Raw genomic sequence first — 12243 nt, 5'->3', positions numbered from 1 at the left:
TGTCATTGTCACTATGATGCTACCAAACGAGCAACAGAACATTATATGATGCTGGCAATTCTTGCTTTATTGCATTTCAGTCAACTATTATATGTAGTTTATGACAGTTGTTTAAAGTTTATGCTGGAATAAGCATCAACAAACTCATCCAAAAATTAGTTATAACTTGCACACTTATTTTAATATGCTCATCTAGAACAGAAAAAGCAATTTCCTTCTAAAACACAGCTTTCTGTTTCTATAACTGAAAAATGGATAAAGATGTTCCTGTTTCACATTTATACTTTAATTCTTAGCATTTCATTTAAGTTAGCATACAACCATTTTAAAGGTGGCTTAAAAATTAAGGATTGAAGTGCATTCTGCAAGGAGTTAAACAAGTGAAAAAAAGATTTCCAACTTTTGGAGTAATGCAGTGTATCATATACCAATCATTAATATTTTTTTTCAAATAAGGTTTAAAAAGTAAAAATTAAAAAAAATAATGAGGAAAGAAACTTCTCCTTGAAATATGATAGTGAGACTGATTTTACAGGGTGGTAAGGATAGCAAAGAAAAAGAAGTTATGTACTCACCATAACATTCCATCTGCGTAGTCCTACTTCATTTGTCTTCAACCTGTGGGAATACAGATCTGGATCGAATCCGAGCTGGAAACTTCACAACCATTTGCTCCGAGCTCCAAGCTCCTCCTCCTACCCATAATACACCACCACCTTCCTTCCCTCAGATCAAGTTGGCTGCACCCTAAACCAAAAAACCCGACCCAATATACCTCACCTCACACAGCTTTTCCAACCTCCAGAAAAATAGACCAAAGCCGCAAAAGGATGCTCTGCTACATGCCAAGACAGTAAGGCCAGGGGGAAGGAGGGGGGAAGGCTGAAGACAAATGAAGTAAAACTACTCAGATGGAATGTCATGGTGAGTATATAACTTCTTTATCTGAAGTAGTTTACTTCATTTGATCTTCAACCTGTGGGACAGAGTCCCCAACTACTTATACACCTGGGTGAAGAAGAGAAACCCTGTCCTTATGAAAACCATGTATGGAACCTTGACAGATAACACCTGAAGCTTTGAGACCCTCCTAGCCGAGGTGATGGCTACTAGGAAGGCTGTCTTCCAAGATAGAAATTTAAGATCTGCTGTTGCCGCAGGTTCAAAAGGGAGGAAACCAGAGCTTGCAAAACCATAGTAAGGTCCCACGGGAGAGTAGGATCATTGAGCGGAGGATGCAAGAGAAATGTACTTTTGATAAAAGCTTTGCAGAATCTGGAAGAAGCCAAAGAAGCCATGTTCTCACCAATGTGGAAATTGGAAATGGCAGCCAGCTGAACTTTTACTGTAGATGAGCTAGCTCCTTGTTGAAAAATGTTTTCCAAAAAATCAAGGATAGCCAGAATTGGAGGCGTGAAAGGGTCTAAATCCCTTTGAGAAGCCCAAATGGAAAAGCACTTCCATTTGCTACAGTAAATCTTCCTGGTGGACAATTTATGGACTGAAACCAGAATAGTCTTGACTTAAGAAGACAAACTGGGAGTCCTAGCAATTAAGGGAACTGGAGCAGCCAAGCTATGCACTTCAGACTGTCCAGGTTCGGATGAGGGACCCTCGAGGGGTGAGAGATGAGATCCGGATGGGGATCCAAGATCCAAGGAGGAGCTAGAAGATGAGACCAGAGAAAGGGAAATCATACCTGGCAAGGCCAAAACGGGACAATGAGGATCACTTTGCTCCCCAGTTGACATGCCTTTTGGAGGAACTTTGGGATAAGAGGGTAAGTATAAAGAAGACCGGGAGGCCAAACATGGACTAGAGTGTCTCTGTGGGGTTCACAGTGAAGAACTTACTGCACTTCACATTAGAAAGAGATGCAAAGAGATCACAAGGCCGACCCACACTAGAAATATCTACTCCGCTACTGAAGGATTCAGAGACCAATCGTAAGGCATCAGAATAGTCTGGCTTAGTTTGCCCGCCAGTATGTTGGACCATCTTGGAATGTGCTTTGTTACCAGGAAAAGACTGATGGAGATCGCCCATTCCCAAACTCTCATGGCCTCGCCACAGAGGGAGTAGGATTACCGACATGTTGTCTGACTGAAGTGCAATAGTTTTTAGAGGGAGAAAAGCATGAAGGGCCTGCAATGCTAAAAGGACCGCCCTCGTCTCTAGAACATTGATATGCAAACTGGTCTCGATCAGGGACCACATGCGTTGAACTGTCCTTCCTGAGCAATGCCCTCCCCCCCTAGCTGGGAGGTGTTCGTGGTCACTGTGGCTTGGGCAGGAGCTGTGACAAAAGGTCGTCCCTCTAGTATTTCTGAAGAATGAATCCACCAGAGGAGGGATGACCTGCAGACTTTGCTTATGTGTATCGGATGTGTCAAAGGAAGATCCAACATAAACCACTGCACTGCTAGAGTCCACTGTAATACTCGCATATGCAAACGAGCACACGGGAGAAGCGTGATCATTGTTGCCATAGAACCTAGGGCCCGGAAAACTGACTCTGCTGAAGAAAGATGGGATTGATAGATGAAGGCGACATGCATCCATAAGCTTCAAATTCTCTCCGAGGTCAGGAAGACTTTTGTCTGCAAAGTGTCTATCTGTGCTCCTATGTATTCTATAACCTGGACAAGGTTTAGGAGAGATATGAATGTGTTGACTGCAATTCCTAAATGGTGTGCAAGACGTAGAAAATAGTCTCTGGTCTGGCAAAGTAGATACTTGGTGGGAGCAGCAAGGAGCCAATTGTCCAGGTAAGGGTAGACCTGGATTCCCTGAAGCCTCAGGTGAGCCACTATCACAGCCATTACCTTGGTGAACACCCTGGGAGCTGTGGTGAGATCAAAGGGTGAGGCTCGAAACTGGTAATCATTGGCCCCTAGACAGAAGCGGAGGAACCTCCTGGAGCTTCTATACATCTTTATGTGATAGTAAGCATCCTGGAGGTCTATCGAGCACATCCAGTTGCTCTCTTGCAGGTAAGGTAGGATGGACTGTAACATGACCATCCAGAACTTCTCTTTGGCAACTGACAGGTTCAGGGTTGACAGGTCCAGAATGGGCCTTAAGTCCCCTGTCTTTTTTGGCGTCAAAAAGAACCTGGAATACATGCCCGATCCAGACTGATCTCGGGGAATGGGTTCGGTGGCTCGCTTCTTTAGCAGCTTGATTACCTCTAGTGGGAGGAACCACAAATGGGATTGAATAACCTTTGGAAATTATCTGAAGCGCCCAACCGTCTGATGACACAGACTCCCATGCCATCAGGTGCAACAATAGGTAACCCCCGACGGCCTCCACAGCATAGCAGTTGGGCAACCCCTCAGGGTTGCTGGGGTGGCGTCTGTCTGGTACCCCTCTGCTTCTAGGGGATGAAGAGTCCTGAGTGTCCCAGGAATACTGAGACTTCCGGAACCACATCTTTTGCCCTCGCTGATTCCGAGAAAAGGATCTTTGAGAGTTCGAGAAGTGGATCCCGACGGCAGACAGTGTCTTCTTGTCCTTCTCACTCTGGACCAAAGTGTCATGGACAGTCTTTCCAAGTAGACAAGAGCTGTCATAAGGGGCATTCGCAAAAGATGCCTTAAAGGGTTCCGCAAACTGACACAATCTGAGTCAGGCGTGACGCCTCATGGCAACGTCGGACCTAGCTGCCCTAGCCTCTCCCTCAGTAGCGTGCAAGAGGACGCACATGGATGTATTAGAGACTGCTTTCAAAGTGGCCATCCTCGCACAGAACGTACGGCTGTCCTCCTGTGACATGGACTGTAGGGGCGACTCAGCTAGTTCCTTGACCAGGTCACGATGTAGTCATGTAACATAGGCCAGATAGTTCAGCACCCTTATAGAAAAGGTTGCTGATGCATACACCCACTTCTCTAGGCGATCCACTGTCCTGCACTCTCAGTCGGGGGTGTTAGATCATGGAACTCTCCTGAGCTAGTTCCTTCTTGGTCGTGGCAGCTACCACAATAGCGTCTACTGGGGACCCTTTATTCCAGGCAGGTCTGTCTGTTGGGTGCCTTGAAATTTTATCATGGAGCTTTGGAATTGGCTCCACAGTGTCCGGTTCCTTCCAGGCCAGCGAGGTGACCACGTCCACTAAGGGATCTGCTGGGGGGACACCCAGGAAGTAGATGGGCCTATGCCGAAGGCCTCCAGGAGCACCGACTCATCCAAGAAATGTTTTCGGGCAGACCAACCTCCCCGCTGGAGCAATAGTTCCATAATGTCTCCAAAGGAGACATCCTCAGGAGGTGATCTGGGGGAAACTTCCCCTTCCTCTAAATCCATGTCCTCAGTGAGGGACTCTGGAGAGGAGTCCAACTGCTTCCTCCTGCATGTATGCTTGCAAGGAACCTCTCCGGTGGGACTCTCCGGAGCGGGCTTGCAAACCACCTGATGTTCCTCAAGGGGAATCATCTGGGGCTCCTCAAGCATGGGCTGTCCCTGCGGTAAAATTATTGGAGTCGCACCCAAAGCAGAGGGAGTCGGGGTGGAATCCAAAGAGATAATTAGGGGTCTCGATCCACTGGAGGGAACTCTTTCCACCACGAACGCTGAGGGTGAGCAAGCTTCCTGGGATGTTAGTAACGGAGGTGCTCTCCTCAGATCCGACAAGGGGATCGGCACCAGGTCCAAAGGAGACAGAGCGCAGAGGAAATGGCCATGACCTGACAAGGTCGGCACCAATGGGAAAACTTCCACCCCCTCAGATCTGACGCCCAGGCTATGGCTCCAAGAACTACTCGGATCTGAGCTAGTCGGGTCCGACGTGCTCCAGGTAACTGCTGGCATCAACGTAACAGGTACCATCGGCGCCAGCCACCTGACTTCGAAGCCTGTCAGATCCAGATAGTACGAAACCTGAAGACGGATCAGAGAAGGAGAAATTGGTGTAAAGAAGGGAAACGAGCTCCTCCCTCGAGAGGGAGGGGCGGCTGGCAAGACTCCCATCTGGATTTGTGTACGAATAAATCTCCTCATCATTTTATCCATGTCAGTTTTGGATAAACTGGGGATGGACCGCGACAATGCTACAGACTCCGACCTGGCAGGTTGGTGTACTGAAGCCCTGGAAGATGACCTAGGCTTCTCTGTCTCCGGCGTAAACCTGGGCAAACGGAGCCGAGGGGAGTCAGGTCGATGTACAGCCTGCATTTTTGGAGGAGGGCCGGCCGGAGCCAAATGGTCTGGGGACCTCTTCCTCCTATCTGCTTTGTGCTCTCTCTCTTTCTCTCTGCCATTATGATGCTCTCCTTCCACAGGCCTAGAGGCAGGGGGGTGAGTCCCAGACTGGGAGGGAGAGGCGTTGAGGGAGGGCGTTGAAGAAGCGGTCACAGCCGTGACCGAAGAGGTAGTGGAGGCAGCAGCCTCCGTCGCAGAAATTAGAGTTTTCATTACTAGTTTTGCCCTATGATCTTGTAGGGCTCACAGATTAAAGCCCATGCAAATGCTACAGCCCAAAGAAAGATGGGCTACTCCTAAGCAAACAACACACAGAGTGTGGCCATCGGCAGGTGAAAATTTATGGCCACACTCTGTGCACTTCCTAAATACTTGTTTAGGCTGATCAGCCATCCTAAAAAAAAAACGAGACACAAGGCCTCACACCAACCCACCACATGCTCAAGATACACACACACAGACAGAGAGCTGGGGAGGAGGGAAACTTTAACTAGCAACTAACTTTTTAATGTGATGCACCAGCGAGGGGAGGAAATGGAAAAAACACACAGACACACACACACACACACACACACACACACACACACACACACACACACACACACACACACACACACACACACACACACACACACACACACAAAACTACTGAATGTAACTTGAAGCTTCAAATAACTACTCACAACACCCGGAGCTCAGAGACCACAATGCAAGCGATAGCCGTGGAAACGAGTTCTTTGGGAAGGAAGGTGGTGGTGGTGAATTATGGGTAGGGGGAGGAGCTTGGAGCAGATGCTTGCGAAGTTGCTGGCTTGGATCTGATCTGGATCCGTATTACCACAGGCTGAAGATCAAATGAATTAAACTACTTCAGATCACACTTTTGTTACTCTAAAAAGTATGGCAGTATTAGCAGAAAAAGACTCTGCATGCCTATGTGGTCTGCCTGCTGTGATGTCAGTGAAAAAATCCTAAATATCTTATTATGAATACTATGCAAAAGACTTATTTTTTTTAATTTTTCTGCATTCATTAACAATTCTTTATAAAAATGGAATAATCAGTACTTAAACCAATATCAGTTTCAACAGTGCAGCACTGCAGCCATTTACAATGGCATGTGGATCACCAAATACATTAATTTCTGAGCTCCATAATAAAAGTATTAATTATAAAGTTGTACTTATTTATTTATTGGTAAATTTAATTGTACATGATGCAGTTTTATCAGAAATAGCATATTGAGTTTAAATTGCTGGTTCCCATGTGCATTGTGAAGGCAAAAGCAGACGAAAAAAATCAGCATGAAAATTCAAGGTCCATCCATCCATTTATTTATTTTCTAAGCCTCTAATCCTGGTGTGAGTAGAACTAATTGAATTATAGGCAATGCAATCCCTAAGTTAAAGTACAGTATATCAGAACTTATTTGAGATTATTCAAATATCATTGTCTGTAGCATCACCAAACTCCTACCATATTGTGGGGCTCTACTTTAGGCACTCCTGCAGTTTCTGAAACATTGGCAAAATTAGTGCAGGTTATGTAAAAGGACCTAATAACACAAGAACAAACACTGTTCAGATTCACTATTCACTCAGGTGGTAACTAGTAGGAGTGTGAATGCACCAGGTTCAGCTCTGAGGCCATGTCTATTCATACCCGTGAAAGACTACATTAGTCATCAAGTTGGAAAGGACAGATCAACAAAGTTGCGGTATGCAGATGATGTAGCACTACAAGCAGACTCTGAAGAGGAAGTTCAACAAATGATGGAGAAATGGAATACAAACATGAAGGCACAGAAAAGACAGGTGTCATAGCAACAAATGGGGACAACAGAAGAAGCTGAAAATTGTTACAGAAGGGAAAACAGCAGAGCATGTTAACTTCAATTAACTGGGAGGAGTTGTTGAGAAGAAGTGAAATCTGTATGATGAGCTCAAAGTTAGAATCAGAGGGGGTTCTGTCAGGGGTAATGAGTGGCAGAAGAATGCCAAAGAAGCCAAAAAGTAAGGTGTAATAAGCAGTGGTGCAACACGTATGTTTGTGTGGTACCAAAACCTGGGCAGTGAAGGCAGAGCAGCTGAGTAAGCTACAACTGATGGAGATAAAGTACCTGAGAGAGGTGTTTGGATACATACCATGGGATGGATGAAAAAGTAATGATATCATGGCAGAAGCTAATGTGGCTCCAATTTCAGGGAAGGTCAAAATGAACAGATTACTGTTGTTTTGGCATATGTGCAGTAAAGCAGAAGATGATTTGATGAAGTGGATTTGAAAAAGGTCAGAAAGAAGGCAAGAGGACATGAAGACATCCAGCAAACTGATGGACTGATTGTATGGGGGAACACCTGTGACAGTCTGGCATGCGTTTCAAAGAAAGTAGGACAGTGGCAGTGAACTGAGAAAGATGGTGACAGTTTATGCAACACTCAACCCCCTGTAAAAAATGAGAAAAAGGGGGCTGATGATGATGATACTCTAAAGGTGAAAACTTTCTGTAATAGGTTCTAGTAAGTAACAAAGATCAGGCTTACTTATGTTACTAACCATAAGTGTTATATATGAAGTAAGACTTAGGAGTATATGAAAATGAAAATGTTTTGGTACTGAGATCCTTTCCTACTCACCAATTCTTCCCTTATTATTCCTTTCCTGCAACACTCAACATTCTCCTCTCCATGCTCATACCCTCCATAATTCTGGACCTGTTATACTACCCCTACTCATGTATTCTTAGTTCCAGATTTACTAAGCTCTGACATGCTCTGTGGGATCCACAGTCCTTAACCATGATTAATGCATCAAACGTAAACTTATATATATATATATATATATATATATATATATATATATATATATATATATATATATATATATATATATATTCAGCATAACAAATGTCAGATATTTCCATATGCCTTTTTTATACTCATCCTCTCAGAATGTACTTTCAACCCATGCAAAATATTTATATCAAATCTTTTGCACCTCAAATTAGCTTCAAACATCCTAAACAATCTCGTTGGTACTGTAAACAATATTATGGAGAAAAGAACTTTACTACAAAATAGTAGCACTTGAACACTCAACATTTGATCACAACATTGGTTAAACATGCTATATGCTGCTACCAGTATGCTTTGTATTACAACACACTCGTTTAAGACATGAAGTACATCAGAATGAAGTAGTAAACCAGGTGATGCACATCTAGTACTCGGAAGAACTGACACTGCATTGTTAGCACTAAAAGAGCCGACCCTGAGTGGCAGAATTTCCATCTGCACTGACCTAGGCTTGGTTCTTTTCCACGACACGGGAGTGACCAGAGGCTACCTCAACTAGCTTGGGTGGAGGGATAGGGAATTACTGTGCTGTTGGATCGCCAACCTGAGAGAGATAAGGAGGACAGACACCAAGGCATTACATTCTTCAGAGACACAAAAGGCTGACCTGTGCACAAGGCACCATTGTACATGAGCAACGGCATCATTATATACTTGTTTCTGCAGTGGAATGGTAAATGCATACTAGAAAAAGTACATCTACCTAATGCTAAAAAAGCCATGATGTTTCCGTTTGGATAAATCAGTTGAATGCAAAGTTAGCAACCAAGAATAAAGTACACTTATTAAAAATACTGTCTAGAACTTTCAGAGTAATGAGAGATCAAGAGAAAAAAAACCTTGGCCCTAACACATAAAGAAGCCTCATGCACCATCATAAAACTGTAGTGACAGGAAAATGCTCTCATGGGTCAAAATAACATTATATTGCAGCAACATGTGGAGACAAATATAGTGAACACCAGTAACACATACTTCTCAGTTTATTAGATGTTTATATACCTTGCAATGTTGCTGTATAAAACGATAAAGTAGTAGGTTGATAGTCTTGCGTCATTTTAATGATTTAAAAATACTTCAGTTATTGCCAGTTAGTACATTTCATGGTAACAAGAAAAGGCATTACAGGTACAAAAACATGGAAAAAACATGGCAGTTAAATACAATCATATGCAACTAAAGCAAGTACATTCATTTAAGTCAATTGCTTGCTAATTGCGTACTTAAGCCACTGGTGTTACACTGTGTGTACCTTCTCACATCACATTTACAATAGTCTTACTTGATAAATAAAAATAAAACAAACACTGTATATATATATATATATATATATATATATATATATCAGTTGTTGAATTACTGTGAAAATTGTGATTCAAAACTTGTAGAATGAGTCTCAAATGTCACATATATCTTCTACCAATCCACACAACCCCCTAACACTAATTATGTTGAATCCCCTTACAAACACTTTTGACTACTTACTGCCTCAAGTTCTGCCTCTCATTTGGGATACAACATTGTCTTTATTGAGAGCAATTTATCAAAACTGACTTGACTGGATACTAATTTATAATGTAAGTTTAAAAGTATTAAATTGAATGTGCAAACAGTATTTTAGCCAGGAAGAATCAAAGCATTTTCTTAGTTCCTGTAAGAAGTAAAAAAGAGCAGGGCCAGTAAACTGCAATGTAAATTACTTTAAATTACCTGTATTCAGAGCAAGAAGCAACCATTAGAATTCAATACTAATTGACTGTTTGTTCAATTTATACGTGAACATATCATATAAAATGCTGGGTTCAATGAATTGGATGCTGGAATTAAAATTGCTGGCAGAAATACTTAACAATGTTAGGCATGTAGGTGAAACCACTCTGATGTCTGAAAGTGAAGAAGAGTTGAAGAGCCTATTGCCTAAGGTGAAAGAAATTGCAAATGCTAGCTTGTTGCTCAGTATAAAAAAATAAATAAAATTATGTCATCCAATCCTACCATTTCTCTGAAAATATGTAAGGAAGAAGTGGAGAAAGTGACAGATTTAATTTTCCTGGGTTCAAAGATCTCTGCAAACAGTGACTGCTGCAAAAAAATTAAAAAGCACTTGCTTTTTGTAAGAAAAGCAATGGCAAATCTGGATAACAAGCTACAGAGTAAAAACATGACGTCCAACAAAGGTGCATATAATGAATGGTGTGTTATTTTGGGTCCACTTTCAAATCTCGAAATACTGAAATACCAAATTTCAGTATATCGAGATAAGAAAGTTGAAAACCCACTACAATGCAAAACGAATGTCAAAACACTGAAACTTTATAACACCGAAGTTTCAGCATGCGACACTCTGTTTTTCAACACAAACTCCACCACACAAACAAAACAGACACACAACAATCCATCCTACAACAAAAACAACCTACAGAACACACACACCACAAAACCCAACACATCAACGTATAAGCAGGGAGGCAAGCCCCCCTGCACCCCCTACACCCCCTTATATATACTAACTCGAGGTCACACTACCACAAACAACATAGCAAACCAACCGCTATGCACCCTACAGTCCACTGCACACTTTTACAAGTACACCCTTGAAAAACACCCACACTACAACCATCAACACTTACACACATACACTCTCACCTACCTAAACCTACCTAACCCACCCGACCCCTAACACTTCCATAAAGATTCAAAAACAAAACACTAAAATCCATAAAAAAAACATACTTACCTATTTCTGGACATGTTGGCCACCATGTTTAAACCCTAAAATACACTATCCCTTAAAGAGACAGCACACTATCAGTTACACACCACACCAATATTAACGCAAATTCGAAAACCTAACATTCGGGAATATGCAGTTTCAAATAACTGCACTTTCGTTATTTTCTTTTCGAAATACTTAAATTCGATATTTCAGTATTTTGAGATTGCAAAGTGGAATGTTTTTTCCAGTAATAATGTACGGCTGTGAGAACTGGACTATAAGGAAGACCGTCTGCTAGAAAACTGAACTGTGGTGCTGGCGAAAACGTTTGGGAATTCCATGGAATGCAAAAAGATGAAATCATTCAGTACTTAAGGAAAAAAAGAGTGCTCACTGCAAAGTCTGACCACAGAAATAAAACTCACTTCCTTTGGTCACATAATGGAAAGACAGGGTTCACTAGAAAAAACACTGATGTTGGGTAAGACTGACAATAGTAGAAAAAGGGGAAATCAGAGGCTAGGATGGATATACAGCATTACTGAAGCAATGAATATGAATTGGCAAGAATGAAAAGAAACTATTTTTATGACAGACAGGCCTGTGAGAGATGCACTTACATAGCCAAACTGGAAGCAAAGCTCTCTCCACCCAAGACTGTGTTAGACATTCAAGAGGAGAAGGTTAACACCCACACTACACCTCAAGCAACACATAGCCTTTCTAAACTCACACCACCAACACCCACACATAGTAACATTAAATCCACATATGCGGAGACCCTTCACTGTAACCTGCCCAAGCAACAAGGACCTCCAAAGCTGAAACGCAAACAAATACCAAGCACAACCAAAGTGTCACATAGCTCAAAACAGCAGTGTGCCACCCAGCAACAGCCCCTAAGGCAAAACAATGTACCTAACACTTTAGTCATAGGTGGCTCTATAGTCAGGCACACTGATGTCCCACTCACCAGGCTAAACAAGGAGAAAATTACAGTCTGCTGCCTGTCGGGTGCCAGGATCCACCACATAATGCATGCACTCAAGTCACACCACAACAAGTACAAATATGACTCTGTCATTGTCCATGTTGGAGTGAATGACTTGAAATGTACCTCCCTGGACTACATGAAAAGAGACATGGAAGAGCTCTCAGATCATGTGGCCCAAGTAGGTATGACCTTAGCCCTGAGCAGCATCCTGCCTTTGCCCAGAATGATACCACAATAGAAGGACAAAATGACTGACTTCAACAATTGGCTAAGCGTCTGGTATAATTCAAAGGGGATCCAGTATCTGTCTGCCTGGGATGACATGATCGACAGACCATGATGCTTTGCCAGAGATGGTCTGCACCTGTCGCCCCTGGGATTCAGGTTACTGGCTAAGGCTCTTGCCACCCCTATAGTGCCTTTTGTAGGCAAAGTTTAAAGGACAAAACCACCACTGTAACAGGTACAAGCATGCA

General features: G+C 42.8%; 1 protein-coding gene across 3 annotated transcripts in view; it reads right to left on the bottom strand.

The window, feature by feature from the left end:
- Positions 1-12243, bottom strand: part of LOC122801095 (glutathione hydrolase-like YwrD proenzyme) — a 1228450-nt gene that overhangs the window by 757452 nt on the left and 458755 nt on the right. The gene's annotated exons all lie outside the window — the stretch shown is intronic.

The sequence above is a fragment of the Protopterus annectens genome, chromosome 4.part1 (genome assembly GCF_019279795.1).
Source record: "Protopterus annectens isolate FY-2018-M chromosome 4.part1, PAN1.0, whole genome shotgun sequence".
In the NCBI taxonomy this organism is placed as follows: domain Eukaryota; kingdom Metazoa; phylum Chordata; order Ceratodontiformes; family Protopteridae; genus Protopterus; species Protopterus annectens.
Note: the sequence above shows the minus strand (reverse complement) of the source record. Positions and strands in the feature narration are given on the sequence as shown.